The sequence below is a fragment of the Dendropsophus ebraccatus genome, chromosome 7 (assembly GCF_027789765.1).
Source record: "Dendropsophus ebraccatus isolate aDenEbr1 chromosome 7, aDenEbr1.pat, whole genome shotgun sequence".
Classification (NCBI taxonomy): Eukaryota; Metazoa; Chordata; class Amphibia; order Anura; family Hylidae; genus Dendropsophus; species Dendropsophus ebraccatus.
The window spans coordinates 45,588,572-45,602,637 of record NC_091460.1 but is presented as its reverse complement, the minus strand read 5'-3'; the positions used below and the strand labels follow the sequence as shown (position 1 = coordinate 45,602,637).

The following is a 14,066-nucleotide window of genomic DNA, read 5'->3' as shown; positions in this document are numbered from 1 at the left end:
TACAGACTGACAAATAAAAGGGATAGTAATAAAAAAAATCCCATTAAAACTATGTAGCATCTCCGATCTTTCCTTATAACTCTATATATACCATGTAAGGAGACAATAAGAAAGTAATGTAGTCCTGGCTGAGGAATATATTCCCTGTTTAGGGTATCGGCAGGGGCCTGGCTGCTGCTCTAACCCATGAACTAATCTCTAACCTAGTTTCTTCAATCTGTATCAAGAGCAGAGGTGAACAATAAAGCTTTGGGTGATCCAGTAGTGCAAAAACGGGATTTGCTTCCCTGAGCTTAGTAAATCCTCCTCACTAATGAATTAGATAGGCTGAGTGTAGAATAATAGCGTCTCCTTGTTATACCGCACTATACCCATATAAAACCTGAAGTCTTCTCTATAGCAGTCAAATCTATTTCTGAACATTTCTGATAAATAAAATACATGGTTAGTGGATTATATAATAAAAAAGCAAATCCGATTTTACAGTGTAACGCTGTGACCCAGTCAAGCAGGTATAAGCATGTCTTATCCAAATAAATACAGCAGCTTTCCAATATCAGAGATGTATTACAGTGGATTTTAGGGGAATGTGGAGATCAGTGTTATCGCCCTGTTTGTTTTACTTTGCTTTAAGACATCCATGTGTCAGACTGGTAAGCTATCTGAATGAGAAAGGGAGGGGGTGGCAGCTATTAGCCTGGGGGGCGAGCACTAGAGAGTGGCCTGTGTGTCTGAAGGACTGGCTTCACATTTATAATATACTCTTACACAGAGGAATGTCTTGTAAGCATTACATTACATTCAGGGGGTTTCCAGGGATTAAAAACAGCACCACTCTTTTCCATAGGTTGTTACTGGTATTACAGCTCATCTTCCTTTGTATGAATGGGGCTATGCTGCAATATTATTCATTGACTTTTATTTTTTCCTAATGTTACTCCAAGGCAACACCGACAATTGGTATAAAATAATTGTAATTCAACACATAGGAGAAGTCTGGCCATTTTTAAAATCAGGCAGCCGGTAGGGTCAGGGGGGAATTTAATAATGAGTAGGAGCTTACCAACCCCTGTGCCCGTGGTTAGTGGCGGGACCAGCCCCGGGAACCTCGCCGGGCTCTCTGCGCAACAGATGTCACAACCCAGCTGATGGACTGGCTGCTCAGCCAGTCAGTGACTGGGGTGGGGCTCCGCTCCTGTCACTGATTGGCTGAGCAGCCAGTCCATCAGCCGGGACAGGCATTTTCCCCCAATTTGTGATCATCCCAACTCGGGGGTAAAATGCCTTACAGCGGGGGTCCCAGGGCCAGTCCTGTGGCTCACCACAGCATGGGGAGAGGTAAGTTCCTATTTTCTTTCCTATCGTTTCATTTCTTCTAATAGCTCCAAGGTTGCCCACAATGTTTTCCCACTAGTTTCATTGCAGTTGCATATAACAGCTGAACTTCCATTTAAGGCTTTATAGTATCATCATTTATGTCTGCTGGTAAAAAAGGTAGGATCGGCACTTGTACTGTCTGTTTTGTGGTCTGGGCTCCATAGACTTGATTCCCCTCAATATTGCACTGTCCGTGTGCTATGGTGCATTACTGTGTAGGCGAGGCCTTACTCTTGTCCTAAAACATATTCAAATGCTTAAAGGGATATTAACTTTTTATTTTATTTAATGTATTTAGCCTAATGGAGGTAGGGGAGTAGATTCATGAAAATCCTATACTTACCTTCCTGAGCTCCCGCCACCACTGCCATTCTCTCACAGCAGGTCCCAGGGCACATTGCTTTGTTTGGGATTAGTTCTTGGACTCTCTTCTTCAGCCAATAAGTGGCAGAGAGGGCAAAGCTGTGAAAAAAAAAGTGGCGAAATTTGTCATTACAGTTTTACTCTGAATCAATCCAACTCCTATATGGAGCAAAAACGAGACCCAAAATAAGGGTATGTTCATACTGAACAGATGTGACGGAATTCTTGGGGAATCCTGTCTGCCTCAGTGTGACACTATTTCTCTATGGGAGGGCTCAAGCGCCTCCGCTCCACTCTGCCCTCCGACACTCTCCGCTCAAAGAATTGACATGTCAATTCTTTGAGCAGAGGAGAGCCCTCCCATAGAGCAACAGTGTCACACAAAGACAGGTGGGATTCCACAGTGGAGAGCTCTACCGCGTAATTCCGCCACATTTGCTCAGTGTGAACATACCCTAAGGCTCAAAATACTGTGTGTGCACATAGTATGAGAGTGCACAGAGCAGGCACCCCTACTATAAGGCGATATTCACACGCTCCGAATCCACAGAAGATTTCACGCTGGGAATTTGCAGTGAAATCTGCTGCGGATCTCAATGAGAATACATACTTGCAGCGTGATTGACATAACGCTGCGAATATGTAAGTGACAGCCCCATTAACCCCTGACCGATGGAGCCTACATTACCGGCTCCACGATTTGACTTGCTTTGGGGCTCGCACTGATTGGCTGAGCGGGACATCCCTCTGCAAGTAAGTGACAGCCCCCTTACCTGCTCCACAATCCGGCTTGCTTTGGGGATCGCACTGATTGGCTGAGCGGGACATCCCTCTGCAAGTAAGTGACAGCCCCCTTACCTGCTCCACAATCCGGCTTGCTTTGGGGATTCCTGGCTGGACGCCCCGCTGCCCTGCCGCAGCCACTGATTGGATGAGCAGGACATCCAGACATCCGGAGCCCCGGAAGCAAGTCTGATCGTGAAGCCGGTAATGTATGCTCCAGCCGGCGGGGGTTAAGGGGACTGACACTTACTCGCAGCGGAATGTTAATCCCGCTGCAAGTATGTAATCTCATTGAGAGTGACAGACAAGATGTTGCTGTTAATTCGCAGCGTGAAATCCGCTGCAGATCTGGTGTGTGTGAATCTAGCCTAATTCAAATCAAATTGCTTATTAGAGCAATATATCCTGAAATGAATTCTGGGAGCCTATCTCTACTCACCAGTTTGATAGATTTTTTTACCTGTATGGAATCATTGAAGTTGTAGGTGACTAAGCAGAAGCACAGTTTCCTTACAAGGTTCAGGGACCAACGTGATGACAATCTCTATACAGCGCTGGGCAATATGCTGAGCTATATGAATGTATAAAATTCATGATCAATTACATTGACTGCAGTGTCACTATGGAGCCATAGCCTACATGTACATCCAACCAGTTTGGAAATCAAATAAAATTAAAAATCAGGTTCTTCTGAGACTCGAGCAGTCGCCATTCCCGTTCTTCTGTAATTTACGTCCTTGTTGGACGCTGCTCCTATCTATAGCATGTTCGCTGTATTTCTGTCATCCAACCATTACTCTCTGCATATTCCAACCTGTTGGCTCAAGTCAATAAATATTGTTTCAGTCCCTGGATGGAAAGAGGATGTAACAGGAATGGTTGGGATTTCATGCAACAGACTTACAAAAATAAAAGTGAACAATACTGGAGTTTTTTTGGTCAGCAGGAAAGACCAACAATGCTCCCACCTTTTTCCTGTGACTTACCCAGAGTTCCTTCCAGGCGACACAGATAACTGATATTACCATGGAATCAGCTGAATGCCAATGAACAAAAAGGAGGATACGCTACATTGTAACATTTTATCTGATTGAAATTTTTTTTATACATCATGTCTCTAATAATCGCTTGTATTTAACCCTTTTCATTTTCAGTATATAAATGCAACAAATACAAGTTATGTTCATGTGATTTGAGTAATTGTGTCTGACTGATAGACAGGACGCATAGAGAATATTATAAAACTGTATACTACTATTTTTATTTTACAATGTCCAATAAGATTGTACTGGAGGAGTAGTGGGTTTCCATGTGGGGACTGTCTAACTGAAGTATAGTCTTGTAAGCCATGCAATGCTCCATGGGGGAAAAGTATGCAAAGTGGCTTATACCCAGAAGGAAAAGAGGCTTGCTCCTCACTGCCACCTACTGGACATAAAATCCATTAAAATCAATGTTGAACTTTTAAGACATGATTGGGGGTTATATGCAACTTATATATGTTTCGGGTTTCTGACCTTCATCATTAGGTGCTGGGTAGGTTACAGGACTCTGTTGTGGTACTGTATCTCCTTGAGGAGGCCACCTGATGGGAGTATGGGGTCTTTCATGCCAATGTATGCAAAGAACATCTCCTCCAGAAGGAAAATAAACACTTGCTCCCCACTGCCATCTATTGGCCATAGCATCCCTTTAAATCAGAGCTACCTCTAATAGGTGACAGTGAGAAACAAACCTTTATTTTTTCAGCCACTTTGCACATTGTTCAATGATTTCTACCTTTTATGATATCAGCTGAATCTCTTGTTAGGGATGAAGATACCTTAAGTCTATGCTAAGTCCAGTGCTTTAAGACTGTCTTTAACTTTTCTCTTTTATTCTATAGGTTCAGTGGCATTCATACCATATGTTACATACTTTCTAGGCATCTAGTATTTTCCTTGAAATTGTTCCATGATGGTTATAAGGAGCACGACTAAAACAAATATGACCCCCAAACGTTGGTGTTTAAGGGACTGTCAGGAATGTGCAGTAGCCTGGTGTGAACTGGGCCTGTTCTTGCTTTTGTGTGACACACCGCTTGCTTCCAAGCTTCTGGCAATGCAGGAGTTAAACTGAGCTCTGCTAGACTTGATTGCTGCATCTGAGCAAGGCTTTTGATTAACGTTTTTCTCTCCCTGTCTGGAGCCTTAAGGATCAGAGTGCCAGTCCAATAGAAAACCAGACCAGGCTCTTGATCCTTATAAAAGTAAGCTGAGCTAGTCTCTCATCGCTGGCTATTAAGATTCATACCCTGACCCCAGCTCTCCCTGTTTTCCTGCAATCCTCGCACCTAATTCCTCTGCTCGATTTACCTGTTATGTGACCTCCCAGCTGACCTTTGACTATCCGACTGTTTACTGATTTTGTACTGTGTTGCCCGTTTGGTTTTGACTTTGGCTTGTTGACTCTCCTTTGTGTTTGTCTGTCTCGTTCTGTGTTACACTTATACCAGAGCAGGGAACGTCTTTGTAGTTGTCCGCGGCTGCCTCAGGCAATTTGAGGCAAGTGGGTAGGGACAATGGGTGGGTTCAGGCCTAGGGCTCACTGCCGTGTCTTATTTCTACCTCCCTGTCCTGACAGGGACGCTGTCAGGAACGCCAGTAGCAACAGGAGGAATAGACAGAGACACGGACAGTGAGTCCTGTGCTGTTCCTGCCCACTGCCTCTACCTACTTACCACACACAGCCCTAGGCAGCCGGGGACAACCACAAAGGTGGTCCCTGCTCTGGTATAGGTGGTACACAAAACACGGACAGATAAACAAACACAATAAGAATAGTCAGCAATCCTGGTCACAACGGTTTTGCAAAAGTACAAAAACAGGATCCAATAGGCATAGTCAAAACACAGGCAATATGGTCGGGGGCAGGCGCCAAGCAAGGGAGGGCAAAAGATGCAAAGCAGAAATCAGGAGAAGCAAAGAAACAGAACCACAAGCAGGCAGAGACTAAGTCAATAACCGGCAATGAGCACACAGTCTGGGGTTAGTAATATAGGAGGCCAGGGTTCTGGTCCAGAAGGTTATTGGAGGGACCAGCTGTCAATCACTGAGGCAAAGGCAGGTTAACCGTTACATGACCAAAGGAAACTTAGCAGAACAGACACGAGTGGGGCAGGGAAAACAATTAGAAGACCAGAAGGAATAAAAGACAGTTCAGACTGGCACAAACAAAGGCAAACAAAACACAGAATAAATAGAAGATTATGGCCAAAAGCGCAGTCTCGGTCATACCTTACACACCTAGGACTGCGCCAAAGTTGCATTCATAACAGACGCTATGTGGATGTACCTGATAGTCTGGGATGGGACATGTTTGGAAAAATGACTGGAGTGTGGAAGCAAACCAAATAAGCATAATGAGAATACAGTTAGATATGTCAGTATTAGTAGCTGGCACATCCCATATACACAACAATATGTCTGTTATACTTATTTTTAGTTTTATAAGGTCACTGTATAGATCTATGGCATTCAGTATATAAACAATCACAACTACTTATACCAACAACAGACTTCTTCTTATCCTGGTATATTTGGGCACGTACAAGGACAGGAGACAAACACACAGCAGGTAGCTGCTTCACGTCACCATGGCTGCCGGGCACCTGCTGTGTGTTTTCCTCCTGTCCTTGTACCTGTGTGCCATCAATCTTCTTTGTTTGTTGGATAATAAGAATATGCATATAACATGTAGATGTTGATGTAAATTCAGACTGAGGGCCCCAATGCCACTGCATTGCCCTTAGCTACCATTACACATTGACCTATTAGTTTATGGATTCTTAGCTGTATTTCCAATGTTTAATATACAGATATGGCTGCAATCTTGATTGGTTTGGAGCTCAGTGTACTGGACCTGGGCCTTTGAATGGAGATCCTGGTCCCTGAATTACTTCTATGGTGCCTTATGCTATTGATATAGGGCACCATGATAAGTACATACTGCATTCCACTGCTGTAAATTATAAGTACAAGCAAGATATCACTACACAAGACAGAGAAAGAAGTATTGTACATCTATATAGGTTACAAAACATACAAGTTATGGACGTTCAAAATTCTTGCTGGGATTCTTGCAATACCTTAGCTGCTGCAGAACATCTTTCTGAAAAGTATAAGGGACATTCCTGTATACTATTAATCAATGACTGTGAATTTCTCCTATTTCCACAGCGATGTATAATGCACAAATCAGTTTGTTTGTTTTTTGTAAATAGGAACTGTTGCTTTAGCATACTTTGCATAGATCAACAGTGCAAGTGAATATAGAAACTTTGTAATATATCTTATCAGACAAAAATGCTTCCTTCTCCTGTTAAGTTTATGGAGGGGGTAGGAAGGGGGAGGATGGGAGAGGGAGAGCAGAGAGAGAAAGCTAAAAGATAACTCTGCGGAAAAATGCCATATACAAGATAACTAATAATCACATACATTGCTGCTCCTCAAGTACACATAAAGAACTGCTTATCCTAAAAAGTCACCTGAAATGACAGGTACTCTTTAAGATACACTATATGTAATTAAAACAGTGGTGGCACGGGAGAAAGAACATCCGACAAAAACGTATTTCAAACATATAGCAACTATGCAAAATCATCAGAATGTGAAGTTTATATGAATGGCAAATTTCCATTTTAGAGTATTATAACTGTATTTGCACCCCCCCCCCCCCCCCCCAAAAAAAAAAAAAAAAAATGACGTCATGTAAATCACAAGAACACAAGAATAACAATTAGCCTGGTGACTCAGTGGTTAGCACTGTGCATTGCAGCATTGTAATAAACTCTGGCCCTGCATGGAGTCTTTATGTCCTCCCAGGGTTTTATGTGCTTTCCTGGGAATTCAGCCATAGAATGCATTTATAGGGGCTACATTGGAACAAGGATTAAGCAACGCGTTCTGTGTAGAGAAAAAAACAGGATACACCAGTCAGCCATAACACTGAATAACATTGTCAGTAACACTGATCAACTGGTTACAATGGCACCCATCAAGAGGTGGGATGTATAAGGTGACAAATGAACAGTCATCTCCAAAATGTCAGATCTCAGCTTGCTTTGTAGTTCCATGCCTTGGTGGCATGAGGGGGGCCTACCCAATATTAGGCAGGTTTTCATGGCTGACCGATACATGCTGGCAATATAAAAAAATAAAGAGAAATAAATATTCCTAAATTATTACAGTAAAAATTCAGTGAAAGGCATTTACTACTCAATTATGCTGGTAAAATATACAGACTGTGACAAATTATAGGGAATTTAATGGCTGTCACCCTCAGAAATTGGAATAGTACAATTACTACGTGATTGGAAGACCTCCTGATGAACTTCCGATTATATCTTACATTGGCTTTTCTGGTATACCAGGGATTAACTAACACAACAATAAGGGAAGAAAGAGGCTTTTGTGTTGCATGTTAAAGAGTTTAGTTTCTATCCTGTGTTTAAAAGTTTTGTTATATTAAGTGCCTGCAAAGAGTGTCTCTTCCTCTGGAGGACCCAGTCTGTCCATGCGTTACATAGGCAGGCTTTTGGCTTTAAAGGGAAGCATGTGCTACTTATTTTTCCCTGTGGGGGCGCTGCAGGGATCAGTAGCAGACATTTTTTTTTCCTCTCCACACTCAATTTTGGAATTCGGAAAGACAGAACTAAAAGAGTCGTTATAGACCTGACACACTATGCCATTACCAAATGGACTAAATATAGGTTTCTCAAGGGTTTGTAAGACTGATGGTTGCTAAAAACAAAAAAAATATATTTTATAATGTGATTTATCGATTTACGGTATGAATTTGTTCTGGGATTATTAATGTACAGCATTTTGGTAAAAAGTTGGGGAGATACTACTAACTAAGGGGCCAGAATTATGGCTTAAAGTGACACTGTCAACAGCAAATCACATTCCAAACTGCTGGCACTGTTAGATAGCTGCTAGGACCTGGAGACACATGGTACCTCTCATATATCCAGCTGTGTTTCCAGAATGTACAAACAAATTTTTATTTTCCCACACAAAGTGTCAAAGAGGCTTTTCCAAACCCCTGAACTGCTGAAAGCTTTAATGACACCTCACTCCCCCTTCCATCAATTTCCCTGCTAAGAAATTAGTTTGCAGCTGGCTATGAATCAAGTAGGGTTGGGGGGGGGGGGGGAAGATATTTAAGCCCTCAGTACATTAGAATATTGGGAATGCCTCTCTAAAACTTTGCACATAAGGATAACAGCATTTCTCTATGTTCTGGAAGCACAAATAAATATATGAAAAGTACCATGTGTCACTTTGTCCTAACAGTATCAGCAGTTTTAAATATCCCTTAGTATCCCTCAAGAAGGCAAATTAGCAGATCATACGACATGGAGAGAATAGAGCGGCTGCACATCCCACTTATGGCTGATACTAATGCCGCTAGGCCTATTTTAAAAAACAACGCCAGGATGTTGGTATATAATTTGATGAAACCATATTGCCCCGTGTACCTTGTGCAGGTCCCCTGGTTCTCATGGGTCCCTATGCTAACTCCACACTGTGTCGGTCAGCGACCGCCAACCCCGCAAAGTGTTCACATGCAGGAAAGGGAGGCCATGGAAACAGGATCAAACCCAGAGTGCCCCCCCAAAACCCAACCGGCACCACCGTCGGGGAAGGCTTCCCCCAAACACAACAAGTATGAATATGGTATTGCACTCACCATTGCTGCTGCAGACAGAATGGGAAAGACATAAGGTACTGACATGTGAGCACAGGTATATCCTGCCAATTTGGGTCATGTGGGTCTTATGAAGGGGAGTGCCAGCTGCTCAGAAAAGGGAGAACTATAAAATACGACATGGAGAGAAAGGAGCGGCTGCACATCCCACCTATGGTTGATACTAATGCTGCTGCCATTGTAATCTGAACATGGTTTCTGGTCACAATGACTGCCTTTACACGCCATACCTTAACCGCCTTGCATACCTGCCAGGAATAAAACACATTAGTGCTGGATGGTGCTGGGCCAAAGCAATATATTTCTTAACTAAAACATTAACACACCACACGGTGCCTGGTAAACCAGAAGCTGTGGTAGCAAGGGGTATGCCGCCACCGACTACCCCACACTTCTTCATATAAAATTTCTGCCTGCTGTGACTTCTTGTAAACAAAGAGAGGGAGGGCGGGCAAACTGGTTGGTGCTGATCCGCGGACTGGAGACTGGTGACGCAGCAGGCACATAACAGCAGGAAGGGGGGAATGCGTCATGCCTCCATATTAGCCCAATTGCCCAGGAAACCTCCTGATAGGAACACAGAAAGGAGAGTAACACACACCATGTGTGTGTGTGTGGGGGGGGGGGGGGGGCGCAACATAGCCTGAAACCCTCTAGCTTTTGCAAGATTACAGTCCCCATCATACCAAAGCTGTGGCTGTCCAAACATTTTGAGAATTGTAGTTTTGCAACAGCTGGAGAACCGAAGGTACCCCATCCTTTGTCTACAGTAAAGAAAGGATAACCTACCTTTCCTTCCTAGAATATATAACTAATGCTTAACTGATCCTACTGCAATAATGAGAGCAGGGATTTCCGAGAGGTACTGGAGAAACATATTTAAGGGGGTTTCCCATAGTAATTAAGTTTGGTATCACTGTGATACATCGAAGAATGGAATCCTTGAGAAAGAAAGATATGCAAAGTAGCTCTCTCTCCCTCTCTCTCAGAAGAAGAAGAAGAAGAACTTGCTTTCTGGTGGCACCTTTGGAAGTAGCATCCCTGCAAGTCAATGTTTGACTCAAGCCAAGCCAAGTATCTTTAGTTACCATCTGTAGACAGCTGTTTCTGGGTTTTTGTCCATTCATACTAGAGAAACAGAATATACCAGCAGATCATTTTTTGGGGGATGTGTATGTATATGACTCCTAAGGCAACATGAGGGACTATGGAGTCTAACTTGTGTGACTCTTCTAATGGGGATTGAAGGATATTTTGTTCCAATATCTTGTGACTTTTTTATTGAATATATCTGAGTAAAAAGTTGCAGAAAAAGTCGCAAAAAAGCAAAAATTGTGCAAGCGTATTCACCTGGTACTGACCAGAAGTAAGCCTGCACCTGTTTGTGCGAGTTTTTAAAAAAAAAAAAAAAAAAAAACACAAATTGGGCGCTAATCCCAGATTATGTGAACTTTTTGGTGACTACTCAAAACAGGCAGATTAAAAAAAGTTGCATGTAAAAAATATTTGCCCTTCAAATAACGGTTCATAAATAGAACTTAGACCAAAAATGGATGAAAAATCCAATTATTCATCTAAAAATAGGAGTAAAGCCCTTGATAAATTTCCCCCCATGTCTTTATTCTTGTGCCCCCATATGTATTAATCTTTAAGCACTGTACATAAATATATTTCTTGTTAGCCACTGGAAGTCCTATTAACCGTATACAGTGAACGCTACAAGTGCATAACTGCGTCCTTATGTATACCGTAGCATGTTCCTCTCAATTCACAGCCTTTTTAATGGATATGGAAATGTAATGTACTTTATGGCTCCAGTCAATAGAGTACAATTGAATATAAAAATGTCAAGGTAAATTATAGATGCAGCAATGGATTGTTTTCCTAATCACTATTTACTGCCAGTAAATAGCCATTATGGAGGGCGCTCTGTCTTCTTAAACATGTGGTATGGATGATGAAATATTTAGGGAAAGGCGGATAAACAATTTTAGATTACCGTTAATTACTGTGAGAGTGGGCAGTAGATGACCTCTCTGCGGGTCCCGAGTCCTCCGGACACTGCATTAATTGCCGGCTAATGCAATCAATTTCCATTTCTTAGAGACTCCTTTATGAAGTCGGAGCCATCATGCTAAGCAATCTACCGTAATAACAACAATGCCATGTCAGGGAAATGTCTTATTCTGCCTCTAGAAAGTTTTTATTGCAAGTATTAAAAGAATCTTGACATGTCATAATACACTAGTGAAATAGCTGTAATGTTCTTGGTGTATTACACCCATATATGAGACGGCACTGCTTGGGCTTCTGGTGCCTGTCTGCCACATCGGGCACTGCAATATAGTGGCAAGGTGCTCCACTTGGGTTGTGTCTAGTAATGTTGAACCAGTCTATTGATTTCTATGGGGTTAAATTGCAAAACCACAGACAGCCAGTGGACAGACGGGGCGCTGTTCTTGAAAGAAAGTGGCCATGTAGTAACCATAATGTTGTCTGCCCAGGCATGGTTTGGAAGTTTTGCAAGAGCTGGAGAGTAAACTAAAAAGTCCCATCTGTGAAATATAGCGTCACAAAAGAAAACATCTTATACTATTTATATACTATATATATATATATATATATATATATATATATATATATATATATATACAGTGGTACCTCGGTTCTCGAACTTAATTGGTTCCGGAAGGCAGTTTGAGAACCAAGCAGTGTCTTCCCAAAGGAAATAATGTAAATGTGATTAATTGGTTCCAGCAGCCACCAATAATTACCTACAATAAGTGCTCAGTATAATCAGTACAGTACAGAACAGCACTATACTGTACAGGACATTAAACATAAGAAATGTTCATCAGAACCAGCAATTATAGTACAGTAGTCACCAACTTCTCACCCATCCTTTACTGTATAGCGTCCCCCCCATCCAAGCACTGTAATGTATGGGAGATGGTGGTGCACTGCCTGTACTACTACTGCACTGTATATGCACTCCAGCAGTCTTATACAGCACTGTACTGTATGTGAAGCCTCACCACTGCTTAACTCGCCATGTACAACCCACCATCCACGAAAACCGAGCAAAGTTCAAATTCCAAACACTACTTCTGGGTAAATTTTCGTTCGAATACCAAGCAGTTCGAGTTCCAAAGCGTTCGAAAACCAAGGTATTACTGTGTATGTATATATATATATATATATATATATATATATATATATATATATATTACATGTTTAAAATCCAGAAGTCTTTATCCTGAGAACTAAAGTTTAAAAAAAAAAAAATCTTTATAAAAAAAATAGTCAGACTTGAGAAACAATCCAGGAAATGTAATACCATGAATGAGTATATCGTCTGAGCAGTCATTTCCAGGTTGATTCTATGTACATGGATATTTCAGAATAGTTCTACAGTATTTGCTATTAGATGTATTTGTGACTTTTAGCTTTTGTTTTAGTTGGGGGGGGGGGTAACAACAACAACAAAAAACAGGTTATCTAATGGTACAAGCTAACAAGCTATGGAGGAAGGGTGAAATTACAGGTTTTTTTTTATATCTGTCAATAACTATTTGAGTTGCTTGTAATTTTTCTGTATAATTAATTTGTCAACCTAAATAACTGTAATCTATAATTTTTAAATTACATCAAGGTCTATCAATGCAATGCCTTAAAGGAAGGGTGGGGACACTTGGACTTCCAGTCTGTTGCAAAACTACAACTCCCATCATGCATGGACAGCCACAGCTAAAGCTAAAGATTTGGCTGTCCAGTTATGATGGGAGTTGTAGTTTTGCAATAGCTGGACAGCCAAGGTTTCCCTACCCCTGCCTTAAAGGAATCTATCACTTTAATTTTTTTTAAAATTACTACATTCTTTTTTTACTAATCATTTTCTTTTTTGTGACTGCCAGCTATTTTTTTTTAATTTCCTGTACATAAGTATGGGGCGGATTATGAGCAAACTTTAAAAGTTTGATTCAGCAGGGTTTGCCAGACCCTGAAGAAAACTTCTGGTTCGTCCAAACTGAACCTAAAATAAATTGCACTAAAACTGGTAAGGCGCTGTTTTTTTTTAAATCCATTTTTCCCAATCCATTTTATGTAAAAAGACAAATGAAAAAAATGGATGCATTTGTTTGCATATGTTTTGATCCGTTTTTCCATTGACTTCCATTATTAAAAAAAAAGGGTTTTTTTGTGTACGAGTTTTTATTCATTTTTTGATCCTTTTTTTTTTTATAATGGAAGTCAATGGAAAAAAACGGATAAAAACAGATGCTCACAAATGCATCAGTTTTTTCATACTTTTATGCATCAAACGGATGGGGAAAAAAAGCAGTGTAAACCCAGCCTAAATGATTGCAGGCATATCGTTTTTTTTTTTTTAGAGTGGTCAGCAAGTTCCTTCATCAAAGCTTACCTCCCCCGATTTCCCACATTGATCGAAGCCGCCTCTACTTTCTGACGAGAGTGACAGTCCACTCAGTAAGTCAGTGATTGGCTGAGTGGGCTGTCACTCTCTGGTCATGGTGCTGTCTCAGTTACTGAGCATAGATAAGCATAGATTTTTATTATTTTCTATATAACCACAGCTATATAGCAAAACTTTTCTCGGTCCGGACAACCCTTTTAACAGCTTCGAGAGCTATGCTTTACAGCAGCCACATAATCCGTAGGAACTTGTAATCATGATATGTTTATTGACCTCTATTGGATGATGTTGTGGGCATACCCTGTGACCTGAACAGAGGTCACTGGCAGGGGGGAGGAGGAGATGACCTGTGATATCA

General features: G+C 41.4%; 1 protein-coding gene and 1 long non-coding RNA gene across 6 annotated transcripts in view; one reads left to right on the top strand and one right to left on the bottom strand.

Annotated features, from left to right (window-relative positions):
* Positions 1–14,066, top strand: part of LDB2 (LIM domain binding 2) — a 263,357-nt gene that overhangs the window by 45,334 nt on the left and 203,957 nt on the right. The gene's annotated exons all lie outside the window — the stretch shown is intronic.
* The window catches only part of LOC138797377 (uncharacterized), a 41,905-nt gene that overhangs the window by 3,685 nt on the left and 24,154 nt on the right, over positions 1–14,066 (bottom strand). The window contains exons 4-5 of the long non-coding RNA XR_011363924.1: positions 2,984–3,094; positions 1,721–1,839 (exon numbers count right to left, since the gene is read on the bottom strand). This is a non-coding gene — a long non-coding RNA (uncharacterized lncRNA). The remainder of the gene's footprint in view (positions 1–1,720; positions 1,840–2,983; positions 3,095–14,066) is intronic.